This window comes from Monodelphis domestica, chromosome 5 (assembly GCF_027887165.1).
Source record: "Monodelphis domestica isolate mMonDom1 chromosome 5, mMonDom1.pri, whole genome shotgun sequence".
NCBI lineage: Eukaryota > Metazoa > Chordata > Mammalia > Didelphimorphia > Didelphidae > Monodelphis > Monodelphis domestica.
The window spans coordinates 234,021,411-234,037,269 of record NC_077231.1 but is presented as its reverse complement, the minus strand read 5'-3'; the positions used below and the strand labels follow the sequence as shown (position 1 = coordinate 234,037,269).

General features: G+C 40.6%; 1 protein-coding gene across 1 annotated transcript in view; it reads left to right on the top strand.

Moving 5' to 3' along the window:
- The window catches only part of CNPY1 (canopy FGF signaling regulator 1), a 74,332-nt gene extending 62,750 nt beyond the window's left edge, over window positions 1-11,582 (top strand). The window contains exon 5 of the mRNA XM_007504661.3: window positions 11,259-11,582. The gene's annotated coding sequence lies outside the window, so the exon portion shown is untranslated. The remainder of the gene's footprint in view (window positions 1-11,258) is intronic.
- The last annotated feature ends 4,277 nt before the right edge of the window (window positions 11,583-15,859 follow it).

Genomic DNA, 15,859 nt, shown 5'->3' with positions numbered 1-15,859 from the left:
AGATTTCTCACATGTCCATGCAGGGAACTGGGAGGAAAAGGGTAACTCTTATGCTCTGGTTTGGCAGTGAGATAAAGGTTGGGAAACAGAATCTAAATAGGATAGGTGGAGCTATTGAGAGGAAGAGTCTGACCTAAGGGGAGGGGAGAACCAATCAGGAAGATTGGTTGTGACATGCCCCATGATAATGCAACTAGATCAAATAAAATGAATCTGATTTGCTGAGCCACACATGAGAGGGAGGGGTATAAAAGGGTATTTAAGGAGGGACAAGGAAGGTAACAGGATACAGGAAGGCACAGAACTTACCACTGAGGAACACTGTGGGGATTGGGTTAGACAAGGTGGGGAACTTAAAAATGACTCTCAACCTGAACCTTAAGCTATCCAATGGCAGACTCTAATCAATATAATTTTGGCAAATGTCATTTCTGGGCCATTTGGCACTGCTCCTACTCTATATGATCCCACCTCCAGATTGGCACATAATGTTAAATTTGCCCCAAGCTGTGGGCTGCCTACTCTTCTACTTATTCCCTCACCACCCCATTTCTGCCCATACCCCTAATGTACAGGTCTCCCATCTGTCCAGGGTTCTTAAAGACCAAGAAATCTATGTAAAAAAGCCAGACTCTATAGTTGTAGAGGAGTAGTGCACATTTTACATTTATTTTTATTTATATATTTATGCAAGTTTTATTTTTATGCAAAGTTTATTTTAATATACTTATGCAGATTTTTATATTTATTTTTATTTGTTGTATTTATAATTCTTCCCATGTGCAAAGTGCAAGGCTTTGTAGTGGCAAGAACCCTGGAGACCTAAGTTTTAATCCCAGTCTTGAGATCTAAGTCGTATAATCATAGGCAAGACATAACTTCCCAGAATTTTAGTTTCCTCCTCTAGAAAATGAAGGTGTTAGATTAATTGACCCCTAAGGGACAGAACAAGATCTCACTAAGGCATCAGCAGAACTTGGGTCTGTGTCCTCAAACAAATCCCTTCACAACTCACCACCTTCTCTGGACTCCCCAATTTCTTCATCTTTAAAATGAGGTAATTAGACTAGATGGCCTGTGAGGGCCCTTCTAGCTCCACAACTATGTTCCTTCCAGTTTTAACATCTTGTGATTCTATGAAAAGAACACAAAATCAGGAGCCACTTCATGTATTAGGCAATTCCTCAAACTTTCTTTGAAACTCATCATAGATCCTGAAATCCAAGGCTGGAAGTGGTTCAGAAGCATTCTCTAGTTTATTTGCCCATCCCCATTTTGGGGGTGATGTTTCACTAGTGCAATGGCCCAGTGAGAAATGTCCAATGCAGTTCTACCACGTGTTCAGCACTGTCCTAGGCTCTGGGGGAATAGTGTGTTTTTGTAGATATAGTATGAGTTATACCAGCTTAAGGACATCTTGACTCTGGATTTTAGATGTGCATATTGATAATAAGAGAATTTTGTTTCTGTTTGCCTGAAGCAAGAAGGTCAGCACTGACATTTCAGTCAGTTTGTCAGTGAACAATAATTAAGTAAGCATCTACTCTGTACCAGGCCAGGTAGCTAAGTGGACAGAGTGCCAGACCTAGAGTCAAGAAGACTCATCATCATGAGTTCAAATCTGGATTCAGACACTTACTGGCAGTATCACTATAACCCTTCTGCCTGAATTTCCTCATCTGTAAAATGAACCGGAGAAGGAAATGGCAAACCACCAAACAAGTATCATTATAAAAAACATAAATGGGATCATGAAAAGTCAGGCAGGTTTTAGAAACAATAAAAATGTGTCAGGCACTATGCTAAAGGCTGGAGATAAAGAAAGGCAAAAGATAGTCCCTCCTTTCTAGGAGCTCACAATCTGGATATTCTCTTCTGGTGGGGTGGGAAGAATGACTGTACAAAGCCATCTTATTTAACAAAGAGTTTTGGAGTTGCCTGTTAACAATGAGGACAGTTTCCTATTCAATGAGCCAGAGGAAAAGTGCAGGAATCACTCAAGGAGGCAGAACGCTACCTAGGGGAACCTGGGGTGTGGTAATGAGCAAATGGACTGTGAGCAAGAGAAGAAAAATACAGGAGTACCTGGTCACAAAGAGCAAGAAGGGGGTAGGGAGATGTGGGGGGGAAAGGAGGGGGTCAGCAAATAGCACCTATGGGAAGGATGGAGCAGAAAACCAAGGGAAACTCTTAAGGGAGGGATACTAAAAGCCAAGAAAAGAAGAAGAGCTATTGGGACTGCAAGGCAGCATGTTAAGCAGAGAGGCAGGTAGTTTGGTGGAGATGGAAGAATTATTCTTTAATTTCCTTAACAGTAAAAAGGGGAAGGGCAGTAGCAGAAGCTCTATCAGATTCATAGGATTGTTGTGAGGATGAAATTAAGAATAATGGTGAGGGGGCAGTTAGGTGACTCAGTGGATTGGGAGCCAGGTCAAGAAACACAGCTCCTGGGGGCAGCTAGGTAGCTCAGTGGATTGAGAGCCAGATCTAGAGACAGGAGGTCCTAGGTTCAAATTTGTCCTCATATACTTCCCAGTTACCCTGGGCAAATCACTTAACCCCCATTGCTCAGCCCCTACCACTCTTCTGCCTTGGAACCAATTGATTCCAAGATGGAAGGTAAGGGTTTAAAAAAATAATAATAATGGTGAAAGGCAGTTGGGAAGGCAGGCTTGGGAAGTGGATGGAGACTAAATAGATATATGCAATCTATCATTACCGCTCCTTGACAATCTGGTTCACCCCAAGAACAGGGGGAGGCAGTGGAATTGGTTATGCAAAGCTGAGAAAGGCATAGTGACCAATCAGAAAAAGCCTAATGGTCCTAGAGACAGGAGGTCCTAGGTTCAAATCTGGCCTCAGCCACTTCCCAGCTGTGTGACCCTGGGCAAGTCACTTGACCCCCATTGCCTAAAAAAAAAAGAAAGAAAAAGAAAGAAAAAGCCTAATGACATTCAGAGAAGGTCATCAAAAGAGAAAAAGGCTACAATAATTCCTGATAAGGACTCCTTTTTTATTTTTTCTGGGCCAGACTTAAAAATTCACTTAAAATGTTATTGTTATCAACCAGTATAAAAAGCAATAGTGAAGAAGAGGTGCTATTTGAAAAGGAAGGGAAGAAAAAGGGGAGAAGGGGGGAAAGAGAAAAGAAATGGAAGAAGGGAAGGGAAGGGAAGGGAAGGGAAGGGAAGGGAAGAGAAAGGGAAGGGAAGGGAAAGGGAAGGGAAGGGAAGGGAAGGGAAGGGAAGGGAAGGGAAGGGAAGGGAAGGGAAGGGGAAAGGGAAAGGGAAAGGGAAAGGGAAAGGGAAAGGGAAAGGGAAAGGGAAGGGAAGGGAAGGGAAGGGAAGGGGAAGGGAAGGGAAGGGAAGGGAAGGGAAGGGAAGGGAAGGGAAGGGAAGGGAAGGGAAGGGAAGGGAAGGGAAGGGAAAGGGAAAGGGAAAACTAGGGGCCAAGAAGGAACATCAGAAGTTTCTACAAATTTTAGCCAAGGAAGATGGCAGACACTCTGGGGTGACAACAGATAGGGAAGTCTGAACAGGAGGGAGGGAGCAGGAAGTGAAAGGGACCACCAAACAGGACACTCTCTTTATTTGACTTCTCTGGGGATGTTTAGTTCAAGCATGAAGGAGAAGGGAAGAGCTAAAGAATCACACTCCTGGCCCTGGCTTTCTACATCACCCAGCTACATTTCTCCTTTAGTCCTGGGCTTTTGGAAAGAGTCCAGAGGAAAGAAGAGTTGAGGGAGAGGTGCTGATAATTCGTCCCATGACCTTCCAGATGCTCAGTTTCCAAGGCCAACCAGTGATGGGGCAAGCCTTTCCTTTACTTCTTTAATGACCTGTTGACTGGCCTAACCCTAATGCAACCAGCTTCCATGCCTGTTTGTTTAAACAAACCTACAGCCTGATTTGAGGGCCAATTCATTTGCTCTCTGATCTCCAAATGGAGTCTTTCTAGTACTCTGTCTAGCAAAAAAAGCCCCCCCCCCATTATTTAGTTGACTAAAGTGTACAAATTCATTGCTCCTCAACAGCCACTAAAGCAAAATTATCATAACCATTTTGCAGATGAGAAAACTGAGGCCTCATTCATAGGATCTAATTTCTTTCGGGACTCATCTCAGGTATCACTTTTTTTTTTTTAAACCCTTACCTTCCATCTTAGAATCAATACTAAGTATTGGTTCTTGCAAAAAAAAAAAAAGTAAGGGCTAACCAATGGGTGCTAAGTGACTCACCCAGGGTCACAAAGCTAGGAAGCATCTGAGACCAGTTTTGAACTCAGGATCTTCTGTCTTTAGCCTGACTCTATCTACCAAGCCACCTAGCTGCCCCTCTTATGTATCACTTCTTTGTGGAAGACTGACAAGTTATAACCTCTCTGGGGCTCAGTTCCTTTATAAAATATAATATGCTTTGTAGTCCTTAAAACTCTTTGCCATTATTAGCCATAATAATAATAATATTTAAATAAGGTGATTGGACTAGATGACTTTTTTGTCTAGGTTCCTTTTGGTTCTCCATGATGTCTAATTTGTTGGGGACCTTATAGAGCATGACTGGGATCTGACGGTGATTCAAGGACAGGGTCTTGTCTGGCCTCTGCAGAGTAGGAACAAGGCCAGGGAGTCAGATTTATAGCCAGAAGAGGACAAAGACAATCAAGGAGGAGTTGGTACTATTGTGTAAAATTGTACTTATACATACATATAATTTGTGGCATATATTTTTTTAAATACAAGATGTAAACACTAAAGGAATAACAGTTTTTTGTTCTTGTTCTTTGCATTGGAAATGTTTATATTTGTTGCTGTTCCAGTCATTTCAATTGTATTCAATGACTCTTCATAACCCCTTTTGGGATTATCTTGTCAAAAAAAAAACTGGACTGGTTTGTCATTTCTTTCTCCAATCCATTTTACGTAGATGGAACTGAGGCAAACAGGGTTAAGTAACTTGCCCAGGGTGACATAGTTATTAAGTATCTGAGGCCAAATTTGAACTCGGGGAAATGAATGTTGACTCTAGATTCTGAGCACTATCCACTTTGCCACCTGTCTCATGTTTTTTTTTCTTTAACCAAATCATTATTCAAAATAGAAAGCCACCATATTGTGATGGACTATAGTCAACTACTTTCCCTACTCTCAACATATCACCCTCACCAGTAACATCTTGTCTTGGTTTCTCTATCTTTGATGCTTCATGATGCTTACCCCCAAGCCTAGAATGTAGAACTTACTGGGGCTCCAAAATTTTAAATTTCCCTCCCGGTCCTGTTCTGGTTTTGAGCTCTCTTCTTGGTGGGCAGGCATAGGCTGTCAGGCTCAAAATTCTCACAAAACTTCTCTGAAAGCATGTAACTCTTACCCACTAGTCAAAGCCCAATTTTCTGAGGAGGTGAATCCTTAGGAATACAAGAAAAACGCAATCTAGATGGCTACCTAAAATATACATATATAAAATTTATGTCCCTTAAATAATAAGGGAAATCTCTGTGCATGTGTGTGTGTGTGTTTGGAAAGAGAATAGAGATTTCCTAGTGAAAAAACTTCTATCGATGCAGATATGTACCTACTCTGAAACTTATCATCTTAGAGAGGTATGTTGGGGAGCTGATTTGGACAGAGTAATTTAACCACTATGTGGGACAAATGGGAAATGGGACCTGGATGGAAATCTTCCCAAGTCTAAGACTGGGCTCCCTGTCCATTATGGATGCCATGCTGCTGCTCACAGAGGTAAGGATTCTGTATCTGGGTGCCCAGGGCAAGAAGGGGGAGATTCAGATGGCATTATTATCATGGAGCCACTTTTCTCAAAACCTGATTCCCCGAAGAAGTGGGGCAGCCACTGTCCCACCACTTCACTGGTTGAATCCATCAGTTGCCCTAAGTCTTCCCACTCATTCAACTGTTGGCCTTTGTTCGGGCTGTCAAATAACAGTCAGCTGTGGTCTTAGTTTTCCTGATGTGTGAACACATCCACCGGGAATTCACAAAGACAACCAAGTAATTAATTTTGTATAGGTCACTAAACACCTTTTGCCTGATAACTCTGTCTTTCCTTTTTTGTGAATGACACTGACCTACCCTAAATAAGGCATGTGTGATAAGTTGTTTTCCCAGTAGTGGGGATCATTTTGCTCTGTTTCATCCATACTCCCTTACTCTGAGCCTCTAGTGTTCACAGCATGAATGTAGGAACCACATAGTTGAGAGGTAGTGTGGTCTGGTGGAAAGGGCATTGGGTTTGGAGTCAGAGGAAATGGGTTTGAAGACCGCAATGTTCTCTATGATTCCTTCTCATTCAAAATTATGATAGCTAGCATTTACATAGTGCTTGCTATGTGCCAGAAACTATGCTAAGTGCCTTACAATTATCTCACAATTCTGAGATGTAGATGCCATTGTTATCCCCATTTCACAGACAAAGAAACTAAGGCAAGTAGAATTTAAATGACTTGCCCAGAGCCATATAGCTATTAAATGGTTTTGGCAAGATTTGAACCCAAGTCTTCCTGACTTCCGGCTCAGCACTCTATCTACTGTACCACTCTTGATTATGACCTTCTGATCCTGCCCCAGTGACTTACAAGCTATACCCTCACTCTCAGTTTATACCTCAAAGTCTTAGCTTCCTCTTCTCTAAAATGGGACTAATTCTATTTGGAGCATGGTGAGTAGATGAGCTGAAATCAGACTCAATTTCCTGAGTTCATATCCAGTCTCAAAAACTTACTAGCTGTGTGACCCTGGGCAAATCACATAACCCTGTTTACCTCTGTTCCCTCATCCATAAAAATGAACTGGAGAAGGAAATGGCAAACCACCCCAGTATCTTTGCCAAGAAAGCCCCAAAAGATACCTTGAAAGGGGCAGTGAGGTAACTCAGTGGAATGGAAGTCAGGCTTAGAGATAGGAGATATTGGCTTTGAATCTTACCTCAGACACTTCCTAGATCCCAGGCAAGTCACTTACCCCACCATTGCCTAGCCCTTACCTCTCTTCTACCTCAGAACCAATACATGGTTTTCATTCTAAAATGGAAGGTAAGGGTTTAAAAAAAAAGAAAGGCATCATGAAGAGTTGGACATGACTGAAACAGACAAGACCTCAATCAAACTGCCGTAGTGAGATTCAAGTGAGACAGTGTATGTAAAGTGTTTGCCATCCTGGAAGCCTACAGACAGCGGGAGCTCTCATGATCACTATGTCCAGACCTCTGAAGGCACCAATGGAATCCTCTTGAAATTTGCCTTTCTTTTCCTTAGCCCTGTTGAGACAGAGTATCATTCTCTCCATTTTACAAATGAGGAAACTAAGGCCCAAAGAAGTTCAAATAAATTGCCGAAGGTCACAGAAGTAAGCCTGAGGCAGGGTCTGCAGATTCCCAGGATAGCACCGGCCACTGGACTACTATGCCTGGACAGTCAGTTCCTCTGGGCTAGAGTGGCAAGCAAGATCCTTCTGCCTTCGAAGCATTGTGTATTGGGGGGCTGGAGACAAAGGAATTAAAGTATAATCTCATTGCAAGTGTGCTATTGGTTTATGCAAATTTTCTCCTAGAGGAAACAATGAAGGATGCTGAGCTTTGGGCCACCCAGGTAGACTGACTGATGAGTCTGAAGAGCTGACTAGTAGGAGTTTGGAGTTTCTTAGAGAAACTGGGAGTTTAGGAAAAATAAGGGACTGTCTGGATTTTTGTCTTTGTGTGCCTGAACCTGTGTTTGGCCAATTGTAGGCCCAAAATGAATTGGATAAACAAATTGAGTAGAAATTGATCTAGTTAAAGTAGGACTCAAGTAGTGAGATTGCCCCGAAAGCACCCAAAGAAAGGGCAGAGGGCAGCCTATCCTCTTTCCCCCAAACACATCAGGCTCTCCCTAGATGCTGATTCTCCAAGACTATGAGATAAAGAGAGTAGGGCCATTTCTGTAGGCAGAGCCCAAGAGATTGTGCTGGGGAGACGTTCAAATGGCTTTGAAATGGATTTACTTGGAAGCTAAGCTGGGAGTAGACCTGGGACCCAAATAAAAAAGAACCCTGTTCTTCCATGGACCTAAAGTGAGGTGAAGGAAAGAAATCTATATTGAAGCTATGGATGGGGAGGCAAAAATAGGGAGAATGAATAAGGAAAGACAATGGCCCCAGAAGTCAAGTTGGGGGGGAGGCTGGGCAAACAACTAAGAAAGAAAAACAGGGGGGACTTGAAAGAGACACTATGTTGGACCCTCAGTAGCCCCATCCTTCCAAAAGTAATTTCCCAAGATTACAGAATGAGGGCTTGACCCCAGGTTTCCTGATTCCCAGTCTAGCATTCTTTTCTATCACAGTGTACTCTAAGTCACAAACCCACTTTGTCTGCTTATTCTCTTTCCTGTTTGTGAATAATGCTGACTTCTCATAAATAAGTCATGTATCTTGAGATGAGTTCAATGTCTACCTCTGAAACATACTCCCTGTGTGACTGTTCCAAGTTGGCAAAGGGAGTTCCTTGCTAACCTGTATATATTGTAGATCTATCCATATATGGGTTCCACTAGAGGATAAACTCCTTGAGGTCCCTGGTTGTTTTATTTTTGTCCCCAGTAGTTTAGTTTAGAGAGTGGTCCTTGGTAAGCACTGAACAAATATATCTGTCGCTTGATTGATGGTTCAGTGCCTCCAACCTGGGTCATGCTACCATGAGGTGTGGGGTGCCTGTGATTTACATCTGCAAATGATTTTTTTACCATTCAGATTCTCTTCCCCCTCCTCCTCTTAAGCCATGGAATCTTAACTACTGAGACAGTCAAGGGTTGCCATCTTCTGTGGAGGTCTACAAGACCACAGATGCTCAGAGTCCTAAGGTATTGGGATATTCTTTGTAACCCTCAAAGTAGAAGGAACTGATGACAGGCAGGATACTGCAGTAATGGGTGGGGAAAGGGAGATTGTCAGAGATGAGAAAGGTATATTCTATATATTTTCTATTCCCCCAAATCCAGGTTCCAGTGTCAACTTTGTTTGTAGTCTGAAGAACCCTATAAACTCAGAATAATTGAAGGATATAGTATATTTCAATTATAAGTTGGTGAAAAAAAGATATTTTTCCCATTCAAATTCAAAGACCCCCCATGAAATCTATCCCTAGACCCCTTGGGAGACCACAGACCTTCAAGTTAAGGAACCCTGCCCTGGATGGCAACAATGGAGTTCTCCTTCTACTGTCACTAGCTAAAAGGGGGCAATGGAACCTGACTTGTTTGGAAGCTGCCCTTTGGGGCTGTGTGTATGGGGGTGTGGGGAATATATCCTGTTTCTTTCCCCCAAGAAATCAAGGCCCCTGGCAGGGTTTGGAGTCAATGGATACAGCCTTGGAAACCTGAAAGCCAACAATTCTGCTGTGAGTGATGGTGGGAAAGCCTGATTATTTTACTCTCCTTCTTATGACTAGTATGGAAACTGTTCCAAGTATGTGAGGTTAGACCAGTCCTTGGAAGATACTAGGTGAGCTTCTGCCATTGGCCCCATTCCATGAGAACCACCTCCAGGATTCACCATGGGTATGGAAAGACTGCTTTACTCCCCAATTAGATTTACCCAATAAGTGCTTGCCTTATGGGTCTGGGATATGATTTTAGGGGTTCTAGAAGACTCCTTCTACTTGAGGCCAATAGGAAGTGAACCTGGGACCTGAACCGTAAAGGACTTTGCTTTTCTAGAGACCAAATGATGAGCAGGAAAGGAAAGGATCTTTCAATCCCATGACCATAAACATGTGACGATGCAAGGACATGCCTGGCAAGCAAGCTGTGGGCAAAACTGTGAAGCCTAAAAAACTATATCTTAAGCAAAACTCACTCTTTGAGGCATGCAGACACACTTACATAAATATCTGTTTGGCTCTTGACTGCCCAGGGCCACTCAGTGGCCACCAATCTGGACCTCATCCCCCACCCCACTATTGCTCTATCTCTCTTACTCTCCCAACCCTTGTACCTATCAAAATTTCCCTATCAAAAATAATGTCCTTTTTCTCTGTGTCCTGCTTTCTGCTAGATCTGAGTTAATGTGATAAACTAATTAAACTAATGTATGTCCCCACATTTCCTGGGCTCATTGTATATGTATGGATTTTTATATACACAGATATAAGCAAACATATACAATATGTACATGCATACATACATATCAGCAATTTGTATAAACTATGTACATTTAAAGACAATTTAAGAGGTATTTGAGAAATTCATGACTTTGTTCTTTTGGTTAAATCAGGGCAGACTCTTGCGTGTTGGCAGTACTGCCAGATATTTTCCAAAGGCATCAAAATACATGTTAGAGTACAATACTGGGTTGACTTTAAAACTAGATGTCAGGAGTTCTTAGTCTTCTTTTGTGTCCTGAACCCCTTTTGCAGTTTGGTGAAGATTATGGATCCCTTCTTGGAATAAAAGTTTTAAATGACTAAAATAAAATACGTAGGATTTTACAAAGAAAATAAATTATACTGAAATATAGTTTTAAAAATATTTTTAAACTACAAGTTCGTGAATCTCAGGCAAGAGCCCCTGTTATGTCACAGATTCAACCTTCTTCCTTGCTAATCTATTTCAGGTAGGATCATCCCCTGTGATATTGCAGGGAAGAGGCATTTACATCTCTGCGAACAGAACAGTATACATATGAGATGCCCTTTTGCAGTCAGCTCAGGATTTGTTTGCATGGACTGCTCAAAAAGCTAAAAATCAGTGTTGTTAAGGTTGCTGTTTCCTTGGACCCAAGGGCCTTAGAGATGTTTATACTATTAGAAAATTAAGAAGTACTACAATGGACTCTGAACATAGTCATTTAGCAAGGCAGGTAAGTACTGCCACCAAGATGTGGTCAACCATCTTTCTACTAATAAAAACTGATTGTGTGGCCAAAGATGTGGTTTGCATAAGTGCCTGAGGCAGAATTTATATTATAGATTTACAGCAGTTCCTCAGGATGATCTTGGACTTCAAGGGCGAACAGGGCATGATAAATATTACTCATCTTGCCCCCTTTCTCCCTCCATTTGTTAAAAGAAGATACTAGCATGAAAAAAGATGGCGTCTATTAGAAAGGAAGTAATCAAAACAGACCTCTTGGAGGGCATTTGAATTAATTCACACACTATCATAAGTATTATGTAATACTAATACTAATTAGTGTGCTTAATAGATGTTTATTGCCTGACTACTATTATTGCTAATATTGTCGGTCTGATTTTGTCATTCTTGTTCTGCAGGGTGCAACAACTCTCAGAAGCCAGGAGTGAAAGAAACTCTCCTGACTTCTTCTTTAAATGAGGAGAGCTGAAATTTGGTCCCTTACCCTGATAGAAAGAAACACACATCTGTTTTGAGACCTGGAGTATATTCTAATGCCATTGCAGCTTTTGATCCATGGATACAGAATGTTATCAAGGCAGCTGAGGTGTAGTAGAAAGATCATTGGCTTTCTTTTTTTAATTTAGTTTTTTTAATTAAAGAAAATCCAACTTCTCTCCCACCTACCTCTCTCCTCTTTTCCCCTAACCTGCCACTGAAAAATAAAACTGTTGTAACAAATATATAGAGTGGGATCTCCTAGATACAAATCTCACCTTAGACACTTTCTAGTTGTTTGACACTGGACACCCAGCCCCTACCTGCCTTGGAACCAATACACAGTATTGATTCTAAGAGGGAAGGGAAGGGTTTTAAAAAACAAACAACCCCCCCCCCCAAAAAAAATATGCATAGTCATTGCTACACAAATTCTGAGATGGGCCACATCTAAAAATATGTGTTTAATTTACACCCTGAATCCATTATCTCTTTATCAAAAGGTAGATAGTATATTTCATCAAGAGTCCTCTAGAATTGTGGTTGGTCATTGCATTGATCAGCGTTTATAAGTCTTTCAAAATAGTTTGTCCTTACAATATCCTTATTGTATAAATTGTTCTCCTGGTTCTGCTCACTTCACTCTGCATCTATTCATACAATTCTTCCCATGTTTCTATGAAACAACCCCTATGTTGTTCCTTAAAGTACAGCAGTATTCCATCACTTTCATATATTATAGCTGTTGGACCACTCTCCAATTGAAGGGCACCACCTTAGTTTCCAATTCTTTGTCACAAAAACAGCTGATATAAATATGTTTAAACACATAAATTCTTTCCTTCCCTTTTTTGTGAAGTCTTTGAAGTATGGACTTAGTAGTGATATCCATGAGTCAAGGGGTATGTACAGTTTAGAGATTTTGCGAACATAGTTCCAAATTACTTTCCAGAATAATTAGGCCAATTTAAAGTTCTACCAAAAATGCATCAATGCACCCTTCGTCTCTCTAGCTACACATTTTTCTTTATGGGTCAGTTTTGTTAATACGATAGATGTGAGGTAGAATCTTAAAGATGCTTTAATTTGCATTTCTCCAATTATTTGTAATTTGGAATATTTTTTCATATAACCATTGATAACTTGGATTTCTTCCTCAGGAAACTGCCTGTTCATATCCTTTTACAATTTATCAACTGGATAATGGCTCTTATTCTTATATATTTGTCCCTATCACTCAAATGAAATTATGTTCTACGAAGTTGCCAAGAATTTCCTAATTGCTAAATATGATGTTCTCTTCTCAGTTCTTATTCCTTTTGACTTCTCACTGCTGATCTCCTCCTGATACACTCTCCTCTACTGGTTTTCATCACAATACTCTTTCTTGGTTCTTCTCTTTACCTGTCTGACCACTCTTCAGTCTCTTTTGCTGGCTCATCATCCATATCATTACCCCTAATCATGGATGTACCTTGAGGCTCTGTCTTGAGCCTTCTTCCCTTCTTTTTTCCATATTTTCCCTTTTGATGTCATTAGTTTACAGGAGGGTTTTATTAGCTTTTCCCCAAAATTTACTCCTATCCCAAATTTTTCTATTTCTATTGAAGGTACCACAATTTTACTAATAAATCAGGTTTATGACCTCAATGTTAACCTTAACATCTCACTCTTGCCCCACAAATCTAATTGGTTACTAAATATTGCTATTTTTACCCCTAAAATCATTCACATATGACTCTTCTCTTTATCATATAGCTACTACTTGAATCCAGGCCCTTACTACCTCTTACGGAGACTATAGTCTCTAGGATTTAAAAAAAAAAAAGACTCTTCTGTTTGACCTTTAAAATTTAGCTCTTCAACTTGTCCTCAATCTATATTTCCAGTCTCATTACATATTACCCCCCCCTTTTTTTTTTCAAAAAAAAGTAACTCAGTTTATTTGAACATATAGTACACAAATGGAAGTTGCATGAAATAAAATTGGGCAGTTAGACTGAAATCAGATTTTGGGGAGCCTTGCATATAAAAGTTAGGCATTTATAATTTGATAGCAATGCAAAATAGCCAGGGGTATGCTGGTAAGTGTTTAATGACCAGCTCTCCAGGAAAAAAGAAATGTATGCATGACACACTTTAAAAAAAAAATAAAAACCTTTCCCTACTGTCTTAGAATCAGTACTGTGTATTGATTCCAAGGCAGAAGAGTGGTAAGGGCTAGGCATTGGGGGGTTAAGTGACTTGCTCAGGGTCACACAGCTAGGAAGTATCTGAGGCCATATTTGAACCTAGGACCTCCTGTCTCTAAGCTTGGCTCTCTATCCACTGAGCCATCAAGCTGTCCCCAGTATGACACAATTTAAAGTTAAATATGCATTATTTTTTCCTATTACTTTTTTTATTATATTTTATTTGATCATTTCCAAGCATTATTCATTAAAGACATAGATCATTTTCTTTTCCTCCCCCCCACCCCCCATAGCCGACGCGTAAATCCACTGGGCATTACATGTTTTCTTGATTTGAACCCATTGCTATGTTGATAATATTTGCATTAGAGTGTTCATTTAGAGTCTCTCCTCTGCCACGTCCCCTCAACCGCTATATTCAGGCAGTTGCTTTTCCTTGGTGTTTCCACTCCCATAGTTTATCCTTTGCTTATGAATAGTGTTTTTTTCTCCTAGATCCCTGCAAATTGTTCAGGGACATTACAACGCCACTAATGGAGAAGTCCATTACGTTCGATTATACCACAGTGTATTAGTCTCTGTGTACAATGTTCTCCTGGTTTTGCTCCTCTCGCTCTGCATCACTTCCTGGAGGTTGTTCCAGTCTCCATGGAACTTCTCCACTTTATTATTCCTTTTAGCACAATAGTACTCCATCACCAACATATACCACAGTTTGTTCAGCCATTCCCCAATTGATGGGCATCCCCTCGTTTTCCAGTTTTTGGCCACCACAAAGAGCGCGGCTATGAATATTTTTGTACAAGTCTTTTTGTCCATTATCTCTTTGGGGTACAAACCCAGCAGTGCTATGGCTGGATCAAAGACATATTACCCCCCTTTTAACACTCCCCATTCCTGTTTCATACAAATTGGACTTTTCTATTTCTCACATATAATACTCCTCCTATCTCTGTGCCATTGTAATGATTATTCCCCATATCTGGAATATATTCTCTCCGTCCTTCCATCCCATAGAATAACTCTCTTCATTCAAGATAAAGCTCAAGTACCACCTTCATCTTCTTCCTAAAAGTGATTCCTCCTCCTTGATACCTATTAAGAATACCCAATCATTCAGTCTCAAAACCTTGAAGTAATTTCCTACCTCCTGCCAACTTTAATCTTTGTACCCTAGACTCACTTAATCACTTCATGAAGTGGGAAGAAGGAAAGAAGGAAGGAAGGAAGGAAGGAAGGAAGGAAGGAAGGAAGAAAGGAAGGAAGAAAGGAAGGAAGGAAGGAAGGAAGGAAGGAAGGAAGGAAGGAAGGAAGGAAGGAAAGAAATGAACATTTGTTAAATCCCTACAATGTGCCAGACAATCTTCACAACAGTCCTAGGAAGTGGGTGCTATTAATGATTGATTCCCCTTTTACAGTTGAAGAAATGAAGGCAAATACAGGTGAAGTGATTTGTCTAGTGTTTGAAGTCAGACTTGAACTCAGATCCTTCCTAATTCCAAACCTCTCTATATTCTGTGCTATCTGGCTACCCCATATTAATAATGACTTCAATGCCAGACATTCAAAATCTCGTCCAAATGTTGCTTTGTAATGCCTCCTGCACTGATCTGTTCATTCCTTTCCTTTTTCAATGTCCCCACTCACCCTACTTCAAGGTCTGAAAATTTCACGCCTTGGTTATCATGGTTGTCTCCTAAAGATTTCCAGTGAAAACACATTGAATTAAAGGCAAAAGAAATTGGGTTGAAATTTTCCCTCTGATCCTCACTAGCAAACACAATTTGGCCAAGTCACTTCATCTCATAGGTCTTTTTCCTCATCTGTAAAATAAAAGGATTATCAGATATACTTAATCTGTGGTCCATCCAGCCTCTCCCCAATCTATGGATAAGACAAGCAATCTAATACCCATTATACATGTGAAGTCATGCAAAACATATTTCCACAGTAGCCATGTTGCAAAATAACAAAAAAAAAAATACATAAAATGAAAAACTATGTTTCAGTCTGCACTCAAAGTTCATCAGTTTTCTCTCTGGAGGTGGCCATTATTTTTCATGAGTTCCTTGGAATTGTCTTGGATCATTGTCTTGATAAGAGTAACTAAGTCTCTCACAGTTGATCATTGTTACAATATTGCTGTTATTGTGTACAATGTTCTCATTCTATTGACTTTATTTTTGCATCAGTTCCTATGTCTTTCTAAATCCATCCCCTTCATCATTTCTTATAGCACTATAATATTTCATCACAATCACACACTACAACTTGTTCAGCCACTCCCAATTGATGGCCATTGCCTCTATTTCTAATTCTTTGCCACCTCA